The sequence below is a fragment of the Cyprinodon tularosa genome, unplaced genomic scaffold, assembly GCF_016077235.1.
Source record: "Cyprinodon tularosa strain WSP-4 unplaced genomic scaffold, ASM1607723v1 ctg478, whole genome shotgun sequence".
Lineage (NCBI taxonomy): Eukaryota > Metazoa > Chordata > Actinopteri > Cyprinodontiformes > Cyprinodontidae > Cyprinodon > Cyprinodon tularosa.
The window spans coordinates 295,417-307,799 of NW_024039205.1; the positions used below are offsets into that span (position 1 = coordinate 295,417).

Below are 12,383 nucleotides of genomic sequence, written 5' to 3' on the forward strand. Positions count from 1 at the left end.
AATTGAAATTAGTTGATTAAATGAATACAACTTTAGGTAATATAGAGCAATTCTGTGTGCGGTATGCAGATGGAAGAAACCGCAAACATCAGTGAGAATGGTAAACATCTGGCATTAATATTGTTTTGATGGAGGCGATGGCATAAACAGACAAATATAACACATTTTCAATGTGAAGCAGAATCTGCAATGTCATTTTTTACTATGTTCATTGCAGTTCTTATATGAGTAGAATAGCTAACGCAAGCTCTTTTATTTTGAAGGGACAAACCGGATGTAGCGCGGCTTAGCCTCTCTGACCTGACAGTGTTGGGGTTTTGCGGGTGCTGAACGCGGTGGACAGCAGCAGAGCGGATAAAAATCTGCAAAGGTAGGCTTTAATACCCTTTTTGCTGCTGCACTGCTACGGCATCATTATTCACATCTGAATAAGAAACGTTACATTCACTCTGCACATTTTGATTGATCTAAAATCAAAATGAAATGATTCAGATAAAACCGCTGGCATGGAAACGTTTTTGCCCTGACAGCTGTTCCCATTGTGGAAAAGGAGCAGATATGTAAGCGGTGAGATGCGTGTTTAGGATCCCAGAATGAATGAATAAATGAAAGCTGTAATGGATCTCTGCTTGAGCTCAGGGCCTGCCTTGTTCTGTCCTGCAATAAAAAAAGGCGTTCCAAGCCATCCTATGGTTTGGAAATGGATCTTAAAGGGTCGCAGCCAAGACTGATATGAAATTAGATTAAATGCATTATGAAATTAGACTAATGTTATGGGGTTAAAATGTGTGCATGCAGTTAATGGCAGATCATACTAATATTTCACAAGATCTTTTTGTTTAAAGGGTTTTTTTACACATTAGACACATTGAGCCATATGGAGTGTTCATGTGATGTGGTAAACATTTAGTAAAGCATGTCTTATTGCATAGGATACAAATCAATAATACATTTAGCAATATGTTTATAATGGGGCATGCTTAGAGGTTGGCAAAGAGGGATACAAACTAGATAGTTGAGGGAGAAAATGGCTTTTAAAACGTGCCAGAAAAAGATAAATTAAACTGTACACTAATGCATCTGTTGGGTCAGCTGAGTCAGTGATTCAGAGTTGATTGATGTTTAAAAGTACAAAGACTCAGAGTTTTCACATGGGGTTCATGGGAATTTGTTGCTGAATCTGAGCACAAGACATGATGGTATCTCTTAATTCACAAGCAGGTTTTTTTTTTCTTTTATCTCACACTTGAATGTGTCTGAATGCACCTCAGCATCAGCAGTCTGCATATCCAATCTGACCAAATTCAAACATTAGAGGAATGAGTGGCTGGACCTTTGAACAGGAACAAAAGGAAGCCCCAGAGGCAGAAAGTGCAAAGCAAAGCTGCACCAAATGCACTAATGAAAAAACCCAACAATCTGAAATAAGACATCTCGCCTAAAAGCAGCATAAAGCGTTCCTCAAACAGAAGCAGTTGATGTACTGAATTCACCTGCATACTGCATAGGCAAGAAATAAAACATCCTCCACATCCTGCCTGCTCTCCTCACTGCTTTCTGTTTTAGGAGTAAGACTGAGTGAAAAATGAAGGGATTGCTATTTATAGCGCCCACTTCTCTCATCTGCATCCCCGTGCTTCCTAGAAGAAGGAGGAGGAATGTGATTGGAGGGAAAAAAGGAGGAAAATGCCATCTAAGGCTACTGTGCGGCAGGATAGCAGCTGACTAATACACTCACTGTCTCCTTGCATTAATCAGTAATCACTGTTTCACAAACACTGACATGCTGGTAAAGGATGTATCAGAGGAAAATCTTTATATTACACTTATAAATGTACACTATAACCAGATGAGGTACAGCAGAAAATTTTGGTGGAAGATGCAAACACTAGCAGGTGTTTTTAGGTCAGGCATTTACTGGATATTATATATATTCACAGTAAGGAGGTTAAGAGTCTTGGTTGGAGTTCTACATTGATTTTTGGCCTCCATGTATCAGAAAAAAAGACTTAAAGTGCAAAAAATCTAAAATTTGAAATGTATTTTAGCATTTAAAACTTAGTTGTTTATTCTTGTCCTACTTCAAACTAAACGTTAAGACAGTGCTTCCGCAGTGCTGCTAAAGTCCCTATCTTACATACCCAGGGGCGGAGCTAGATGGGGGGCCAGGGGGGCCATTGCCACCCTTAGCCAATCATTGGCCACCCCTACCATTTTTTCCCCTCAAATACAGACAGTGGCAGCAGTAATACTCTGAAGGGGAATGTTCAAATTTATTAAACATTTAAATTTTTCATATATTAACAACTACTTGACAACAGAAACACTGTGGTTAATTCTGCACATCAATATACAAACATTAAAGATGATAAATACAGAATTCATGCTCTTTTCAGAATTTTTTTTTTAATTATTTGGGGTAAAGATAAAATGATATGCCTCTGCAAGTCATCTGGGAGTCTTCAGTGAAACCATAGATAAATAACTACTTTAATAATAAACAAAAAATCCATTAAATGTGGATATTAGTAGATTTTAATATATATTTTTTGCAGAATGATTATTGATAAAAGTAGGTAATGACAATGTAAAATATGTTCACCCCAGAACTCAAATTTGAGCGAATTTTGTCAACTGTGCCTTTTATTTACACAGCATAGATGTTTAAATATATTCCTCTATTTGTTAGCAAAGGCTGCAGGAAAGTATAGTTTGTCTTTATTTAAAAATATGGATGTTGTGTTCGTTCCTGTTGATACAGTGTAGATTGACCCCGAGGTTCTGGTGTCTGTGGGCCACCCCTCAATGTATATTGGTTATTGACTGGCCACCCCATTAGGATTTTCTGGCTACGCCTCTGGACATACCTGCTTTTTGCTTCAATACAAATTAAGTTCAAAGTGGAATTGTGTTTTAAAGATGGACCCTATCCATCCACAACCCATCTAAGCTACATAACTGATGAATCCAAATATGGTTGATTCACTGGTGTTTAGTCCTAAAACATTTAAACAAATTAATCAATTATTAAAATAATCATCAACTAATTAAGTAATCAATTAATAATTAACTGGAGTGTAAAGACTATATAACATGCCTTACCTGAAAGAGCAAACCAATGTCAATATGCTCTATTCAGAACTCCTGGTAAAAAAAAACCTTCTTTAAGTAACCTTTTCCTATTCGATTATTAATCGATTAACCGAAAAAATAATCAACAGATTAGTCGATTTGCAAAATAATTGTTAGTTGCAGCCCTAGTACCGTTATTACTGCAGCCTTCCCCCAAAGACTATTTACATAGTACACAGTGTCACGCTTAAACTTTGATCTAAATCATCTTTAGACGGTATAAATTTTGATAATACTTTCTTTTCGAACTGTACAGGAATCCCCAAAACACATTTTTTGTTTTTTTGATTTGCCTGATGTTAATTTTCTAGAATATTCCTGAGTCCATCGCTAATGAAAATGCAAGCTTTGTCCATAAAAGCTGAGTTAAGGCCAGAAAAGCAATTTATTTAAACACACCCTAGTCCTGATGCTTAAAGGAGTGGCTGGACAAATACAGGTTCAGTACAACAGAGTCAATGAGATGAGTAAATGGGTCTAGTTTGTTTGATTAAAAATACCTTTTGAAAACAAAACAAAAAAAAATGTAAACTAATATTTCAGTTTTAAGAATGAATTCTTTATTGTTTGACGCAATATTATATGATCTTGAAGGCACTTTTTTTTCAAAACTGTAAGCAGAAATTCAATTTAATCAACTAAAAAAGGCTTTAAATAGTTGGTCTTTGTAATTATCTATGTGATGTGTTCTGTTTCCTGAAGTTACTGAAATAAATTGTTTCAAAAATATTTAAATTTGCTGAGATGTTCTTGTATTTAGCCAGGTTTCTCTGAAGCTTGATCAAATATTAGTGAGCATCTACAGGTTTACTAGGGTTGTAGAAAATCCACAATAGATTTCAAGCTCATCCTCAGTATTATTCTTTGTAACATTTAAAGTCTCCTATCTAGCCTGACGTGGTCCTACTCAATTCTTGTCAGAATATGAGTCTGATACTGCTCCATAGAGATGTGATTATGGGGCGTGTTTTGAACGAACCAGGAAAAAAAATGCCTCTGCACTCAATTGGATAGACCTACAACCAATAAGAGCAACGGAGTGCGTGACGTATGTTAAGTGACGCATAGTTGTTGTCAACAAAAATCAAAGCGTGCAGTTTCACGCCTAGAATAAGATGGGCCTTGATCGCGTTTCTCTGTTCCTCTTTTAAAATTAATTTGCTGTCGATATCTTCTAGAACAGACCTAATAGCAGAATCTACTCACCCCAACTCTCCAGCGGCAGCCATTGTTGTTGTCACCCATGCGCGCTCTGGTGACGTGGTTGATTACGTTACTGTTGATCATCTGTCCATCATCGTATAAAGCCCGCCCTGACAATTTGATTGGCCTGCCAGATATTGTGCTAGCATACTCGCGCTACTGTTGAGCAATGCCAGACCGAACTTCCTGACCTCAAACGTTGTGGGCGGGACTAAGTTCGGAATGGCACCCAGGCTATCTCCTATCCATCCTTACAAGCCCCAAATTCATCACATTAACAATAAAAACTGAATGAGAAACATATAGTTGTACTGTACAGTTTGCAAAGTGTAAACAAGTTCCTGTACTAAATTATGTTTTGTGTCTTAGAGGAGTTTTAGAAAGCCTGTTAGACATACTATGAATTAAAAAGTTGAAGGACACAGAACTGACAGGAGATCAGATGGTGGAGGACGGCAAGATAATGCAGAGGGCAAAGTCAAGAGGCAGATCCAGGTTCAGTCCACAGTAGATTCCAAAGACAGGTCAGGTAGAAAGGTCAGAGAGGGGCAGGCAGGCTCAAGGTTCCGAAGACAGAAATGGGTCAGAATCAGGCAATCAGAACACAATAAGTGATTCTAGAAATGCTCTCACACGAAAGGCTCAATAATAATCTGGCACTGATGGCTGGGACCTAGTAGTTTAAGTAGAAGCAGGAGCAGGTGGATCGGATTAGCAGTGATGAGAAAACCGGGCAGAGTTAGACAGGTGAATGGAATGAGCAATTAAACCAGCCATCAGCGCCATCATATTTGTTAGTAAAACAAAATGTAGCAGTAATATGCATGAAAATCTCAATGTTTTGACATTTCCTGTATGTCTGTAACCATAGCTACCCATCAAACTGAGAGGATAGAGACAAATGCAACTGGCCAATCAGTAGACAGATATTTTTTTAGCTCTTTGACAGTTTTTTCTCTAAACTGCAGGCCATCAAACCCCAATACTGAAATAGAGTTGAGTTGCTGATATACAGGCTACTTCATAATACCAGAAGCTCATCATAGCTGAGGGAAATCCTTCCTGATTATACAGGTGGGAGTTTTTCTTTGGAGAACTAAAGTCGAAAACTGAAAATATACATTTTCAAAGGATTTTACAGATCTTTTTTTTTTTTTAAAGTCTTAAATTCTTAGATTTGGAAAGTATTTTTTCATCATCGTATAGAAAACATAACTGTTTATTTCCCATTGACATGTCAATGAGGACAGGGATTAAAGCTACAGTGTGTAATAATTACAGGGATATACAGTCAGAAATGTAATATATTATACATAACTATGTTATTTATCATCATCTACGAGCTCAGCCTTTTAACCTTAATATTTGCGTTGCCTTAGAATTCGTTATTTATAATTACATAGGAGCGGGTCTCACAGCCATGGAGGCAGACATCTTTGAGCTACGACAGCGCAGAGCCAACAAACTAGCGATTGCAAGATCGCCCATTACGCTCGAAAGTAACTACGGCAAGTTGAGAGAGATGAACTGAGACGGTACTGAACAATAGATGGCAGTATTATGCCTGAGAATACTATCTGTAAAATTATCTATGTAAACAAACCTCATCACTTGAGAAGGTAGGTGATGCGGACGTCGTGGAAGACATTTTGTCCCGTAACGCTCGCCGTACTGTTGGGGGGGAGAAGCGGTGGGGGGGAGATGTTCATGTTGCTGCGGTCTGCAGTCTGGACGTTAGATGCCGCTGAAAATTACACACTGTAGCTTTAAAAATTGAAAAAAATAACTCCAGTGTTCACTATTGGTAAACTTCAGCAAAGAGTAACAGTCGCCATATTGAACTTTACTGTGGACAGCAATTGGTTAACAGACTAGTTAACAGCAGTTTCAGTTTATTAAAGCCCTGAGCATTAGTCATTGTTGTTTTAGGGATCGTCTGGTTCTTTTTCAGGGATTTCTTCAATGTGCATCAATCAGGCTTGGTGCTAATAACTGTCACTATCAATTCATGATTTGACAAATGGTCAAGTTTCATACTGTGCGTTGGCTGACTTGAGCTAACTAAAATAAGATGGAATCAAATCTGCAATAGGGTGTAGTACCTTTTTTTAGCATTGAATCACTCATAAATCTGTCACTGATGAAGACATCTCTGCCATGCACAGGAAAGTGTTGAGATGATCTGGGATCAGCCTGGGATTAACTGTATCTGCAGAAACAGCAGCGGATTCTGATGAGCTAAGCCTGACCAAGCAGCAGAAGCTCTATTGGTCCAGGATCAATCCTGTAGGACTTCAATCTCCTTTAGGTGACAGCTTTAGAGGGGAGATCAATGATGACAACATCCTGCTGAGAAACAGCACTTGGTCATAATTGGATTAAGATTTAAAAAAAATAAAATAAAATAAGATAAAATAAAAGGACTTTCTTTGGTTAGAGAGGACAGCATAAAACAATCACACATGACTAAGAAGAGGTTTTAAAGATGCCTGCTTGATTTGTAGAGTGTGAAATAGAAATGTCTCATTTTAATGGTTCATATAAAAATGGAATTATTTAAACGGGAAAAACGAGGTGCTTACTCTAAAGAGAGCTGGTTAAACTTTTTTAGTGATGAAATAGTTTTTTTGCAGATGGATGACTTGTCGGGCTTCTTAGAATAAAAGCTGCGGTTGTTTTTAAATGTTTCTGTGCCCCGATAAAACACGACCCACCTCTTCTTGTCTCTCCTGGCATTCCAGTGATAAGGCATTCAGCAGCGACCGTCAGCGTCCACTTGGCCGTCCAATTCCACTATCATGATCCTGTTTGAGTGTTTGGTTGTGACTTTATTTTGTATGTATTTTTCTATGATTTATTAGCTGTTAACTCTATTATTTAGGTCTTTCTCTCTCAGGTTTATTTCCCTATGTTATTATTATTATTGTGTGATATCTTCCTTGGTTTTTTTTGTACATCTGCAGTTCTCTGGTTAATTAGTTTTCCCTCAGGTATAACCACCGCAATCTAGTAGATTTTGCTCACTATTACCATTTTATTTTCTCCTCAATCTGCCAGTCTGTTGCTTTACCCATTTAAAGTCTCAGTTTGTCTTGGGTTCCTGTGGGATTCTTCTGTTTACTCTTCTGCTGAATTCATGCTCCATGTTTTCTACGATTCCTTCATTCTCCACTACATTACTGGACTCTGTTTTCCTACTGATCCATGCCCAGTCCAGATCCTGTGCTTTCTGTACGGTTTGTTTATTTGCATAACTCAAACACTGCGTCTTACTTCAGTCCTATTTTGCATTAGATTCCCCTCCTAACCAAACATGATATTTAGGGTTTAAAGTCTTCCCCCACATCTTTCCTGGCATTTGGACTAATTGTCTTGCCTTTGCTCACCCCTACAGCACCAAATGACATGGCTGCAGTCACTGTCAAGAATAAAGGGTTATAAAAAAGAACTTTCTGTATAAACCTACACAACCTATTTGTAATTTGCAAACCTTGTAGTGCTGGAAATCTGCCAGTTTTTTATTTTAATTCATTTTATTCAAAAGAATAATCATACCAACACAGTGTAGTTGTGCCTTAAATCTCTTCTTCTTACCCTCTCATAATTGGATTTGGGTTATTAAAGTACTTTGTTTTTCCTCTTCGTCTTATACTCAGAGATGCTGCTTTTAAGTCTTAACTTTACTATAATGTTTTGATTGGTTAAGTCTATATCAAAAACTGTATAAAAAGAAAAACATTTTTTTTTTAAATATTCATTGATCTGAACAGGATATGTGTAACAATAACGTAGGAAAAAAGTTCGTAAAATGCTTTATTTTGTTCACATTTCTTTTAAAATCTAAAACTGCTTCAAAAATTAATGAGAGATCCCGTATTTGTTTCTTTCAATGTGGTTTTACTAGAAGCAAAATGAAACAGCAAAGTAACAACTCAAACCCCATTAACCTCTTAATATCCACCTCATTTTTGTAAATTCTCGCCTATTTTGCACACCCAAATGGAAAAGGAAGTAACTTATGAACTGTAAGCCCAAATTACATGTATGATACATTATTTGAAAGCTAACACTTTCTAGTCTTCTGAATGTATACACGAAAATTGGGTGAGTAAAACACCCAAGTTGCATCAGTTCAAACAAGACTCAAAGTTGGTTTTCTTATTCTGGAAAATAATCTTTTTTGAACAGTAGCTATAAAGACATGTTTGCTTGTTGTGGCTGCTTTGTCATGCTACATATTGACATGCTGCTATATCTGTGTTAATTGTGCTTTGGTGCTCGCTGTGTCCATAAAATGAACTTGGTGGTTGAATTTTGGAGAATCTAAGCTTTGCAACTATGTCTAACATGTCTATATTGGTAAACATTTTATCAGTGTAATTTTCATGTATTCTGAGTTATTTGTGAAAGCTTTAAAATGGGTTTTGAGAGGTTAAAGAGAAATATTTGTTCCTGCTTTTTGTTCTCTTACAGTGCTGAAGCAATACTGCCAAAAAATAATCTGTTGTACGTCCACGATTTTGTTGGGGCATCTCTAAAAATCTCTGGATGAAAGCAAACTGGCCCAACTAAAGGGGTGTATTTAGAACTGAAGCAGCATTAATGGGAATATAGACCATGAACTCATCCAACTTAACAAAAAAATTGTTTCCATCTAAAGAAAAATAAGCAAGATGTCCCAAAGTCAGTATTCTAAAGAACAACGTTTTACTGCAACTACAGCCTACATCTCTGCTAGCTTTGCACATCAAAAGACTAAAAACATTGCCAATATTACTATACCCCATAAGTATAGCAAGACTGAATGGAGAACATGTCTTGTCTTAAAGTCTTACCTGTGGATTATTATGGTGTCTAATAAAGCACTAAAAAAAACAGCACAGAATATTATTTATGCTCTAATCAGTCAGACTCAGAATATATAATAAAGTGTCAAATTGTAACGGTGTATTAAAAAAATCTAATCAGATTATATCACTTTATTGGGAAGCAGAGTTATATTTCTATAGATTAGAATTGAATACTACAGTACAAGAGGTATTTATAAAAGTAGTTGACATTGATGGATCCTTTATTTCTTAAACTAAAACTTTAAGGGGTTAGGTTTAAGATTTTTGCACTTCAAAAACATTCTAAGGCACAGACATGAAAAAATATATATGTATTTGTCAGATAATATGCCTTTAGGACAAGACATTGGGGAAAAAAAGGTTGAAGTAATGTTTTTATCTGAGTAAGAGTTAAAATCAGATTAAATAAAGAGCCATGTTAATTTTTCTTTTACTCTAAAGCTGCATTAGTTTGATGTGATCATTGCAATAAAATACTTAATATTCCATTTTGTGGTTGTGACATGACATCATGTCAATAAAGTCAAAGGGCTATGATTTTTTTTAACAAAGCACTTTGGAATCAGTGATAATATAAATGCATAAACAGTGAAATAAAGATAAATCATTTAAAAAAATCTGTATTGCGTTTGGTCTACATTCAAAAGTCGAACAAAAGCAGCTGCAGCCTAGAAGTACAACAGCATGTTGAGAATATATATGAATTACTTTGCAATTAGTGAGAGAAGCGTCTGAGTGTTCGCTTCTGTAGGAAATTATAGCTTCCAGCTCTCTTCTTCACAGCTTATCACAGTGAGGCAGAGAAAAGGTAACGGTAATCTCTCTGTACGCCACATGCTGAACAGCCACTTCTGCCTGCAAAAGTCTGAAATGCTGTTAGACGACATCCAGACTTGCAGGAGAGACCAATTATTTCTAACCCCCTTTAATCTCTGCTTAGCTTTGATTTTCAAGCCAGCACTTCTGTCCTGAGGAATAATTTACCAGTCTGTACCGCAGGCTGTAGATGTAATGCCAATCAACAAGAAAGTGTTTGGTTTCGATCTCCAGTTAAGTTTGAGCTTCAAGTTTTTTTTCCTGCAAATACAGAGTAAGCTGAATGTCTGTAATTTAAGAGAAAAAGATGCTGAGTCATGTTAATGGAAAGTATTCCTGAAATATTGCTCAATTATTTAGAAAACATGTTTATAGACATTGATTAAAGGGGTTTAAATTTAGTGTGTATTTCTGACTTTAAATGTCTAATTGTCTACTGTCTCTATGACACCATGAGTCGGCTCAATAGGCACTTCAATAAAAGAGTTTAGATGTTGGAATATATGCAGGGCTACAGTAACACAAGTACATAGATTTCTAATAAAGGTGGCCAAAGTAGAAACTAAACACCAAATGCTGAGTGCGATCAAATAGGACCTTGATTCCAGTAAAGTTGTTTCTCAGAAACGTCACTGGCTCATTGTAGATTTGGTTTACTCCTGTTAATGCAGTCGAATGGAAAGAGATGTCCCCTGATTGATTCATCTCACCATTAGTAAAGTGCATAATTTAGAAATAGAAACTGATAAATGTTCCTTTTTTATTTTGTGTTTCCATTTCTTTTTAAAGAATTTTCATTTAGTTAGGGTTAGTAACCTTTCCTACATGCTAACTGAGGCTTATAGAGCCTGAGATGGAGATTCTGGAGTTTTAACCATGCAGTCCCTCTCAGCATTGCATGGCCTGACCTTAAGATGATGGGTCAGATGCCAACTCCTACAAGAATGGACTATTCCTTATTTCACACGCAAAACCGGCCTGTAGCCAGCATTGAGAACACAGAGGTCATGCATTTTCCTTTATGTTTTTTTATTATTATTATTTTCTTTTTTATTCAGAGAAATGTCAAACTATATGATGAAAATTGTTCTGATTTTGATCGGTGTAAAGATCAGCATGCATTATCATTTGTTTAAAAAAAGTAAAGTCCACAATATTATTGCAAGTCATTTGATTCATTTAGTGGGCCAAGCACATGCATGGTGATGATGGTGACAATAATAATAGTAGTAATAATAATTAAATATTAAGAACAACAACAAGAATAATATAGTATAATGATGATAATAATAATAACGCTCACTTCAAATGTTCTAATTTTGTTAGTGCTGGAATTTTTATAATAAACATGTTCATATTCACCTCCTTGATGAGCTTGTGATTTAACTCTCTTCATTAACGTTTCCAAAATATATTTTAAAAAGTCACCATATTAGGATGTTTTTTTGTCGAGTAAGATTTATCGCAATATGGTTACGGCCATGCGTAAAAGTATCCATTCCTTTGTAAATTATACATTTTTTTACCTCATCTTTCATTGAGTCAGTTCCAAAAATATACTCTAGACTGACAGCCTGTTTAAACTCCTCATAGTTTTCATCTTTGCTGATGATGAGCCAGTAAGAAGCATTGAATTACTCTATTGAAGCAGCTTTCTCAGCTGCTGAGTCACTCCTGGTGATGTGCCATTCTTTCCGTCCTTTTATATATATATATATATATATATTTTTTTATTTATTTCCTTTACAGTCTGCATTGTTTAATCTCATTACTACTGAGTGCAGCTGTAATGCATTGCCTCAGAGCCTAGTTTATGTACTAGTATTACCACTTACATAAAAGAAAACTAAAATAAAATATATTAAAAGGCAGTTCCTTGTATTTGTGAAGGATTTCACTTATATAACAGTTTTCTAGCCCCACTGTTCAACTGTATCAACACATTAATTTAACCAGCTCATGATAATCAGGACACTGCTTTAACCAAACAAATGTGAATAATCTCTTTAGGGCCGACTAACTTAGTTAGGATCAGTTAATGCAAACACAAGAAATATTTAATGCATTAAGCTGTAATTCTAACATCTTTCTTTACATCTCGCTGTAGTTTAGTCTGTCAATGGTTGGTTGTTTCACACCTTCATTCACCCATCCTCTGTGCCTCAGTGTGTCAGAGGAGGTTGTTCCATTTTTAACAAGCTCTTCCCTGTTCCTTCGTGTAAGCTGATAGGCTGTGAGGGGGGAGCTGTTGTTTTGTTTCTGCATTATTGTCTGTGAGTTTAACGTTCCTCTGCAGCAGAGCTGAGATAAGAGTCTAAATATAGAGAAGATTGGAGGGTTTCTCAAAAGTTACCGACACTCAGAAACACTCACCTTCATGTG

At 36.3% G+C, this 12,383-nt stretch overlaps 1 protein-coding gene across 1 annotated transcript in view; it reads left to right on the forward strand.

Moving 5' to 3' along the window:
• Positions 1–269: 269 nt before the first annotated feature.
• The window catches only part of LOC119794387 (ras-related protein Rab-3A), a 28,254-nt gene continuing 16,140 nt past the window's right edge, over positions 270–12,383 (forward strand). The window contains exon 1 of the mRNA XM_038301922.1: positions 270–370. The gene's annotated coding sequence lies outside the window, so the exon portion shown is untranslated. The remainder of the gene's footprint in view (positions 371–12,383) is intronic.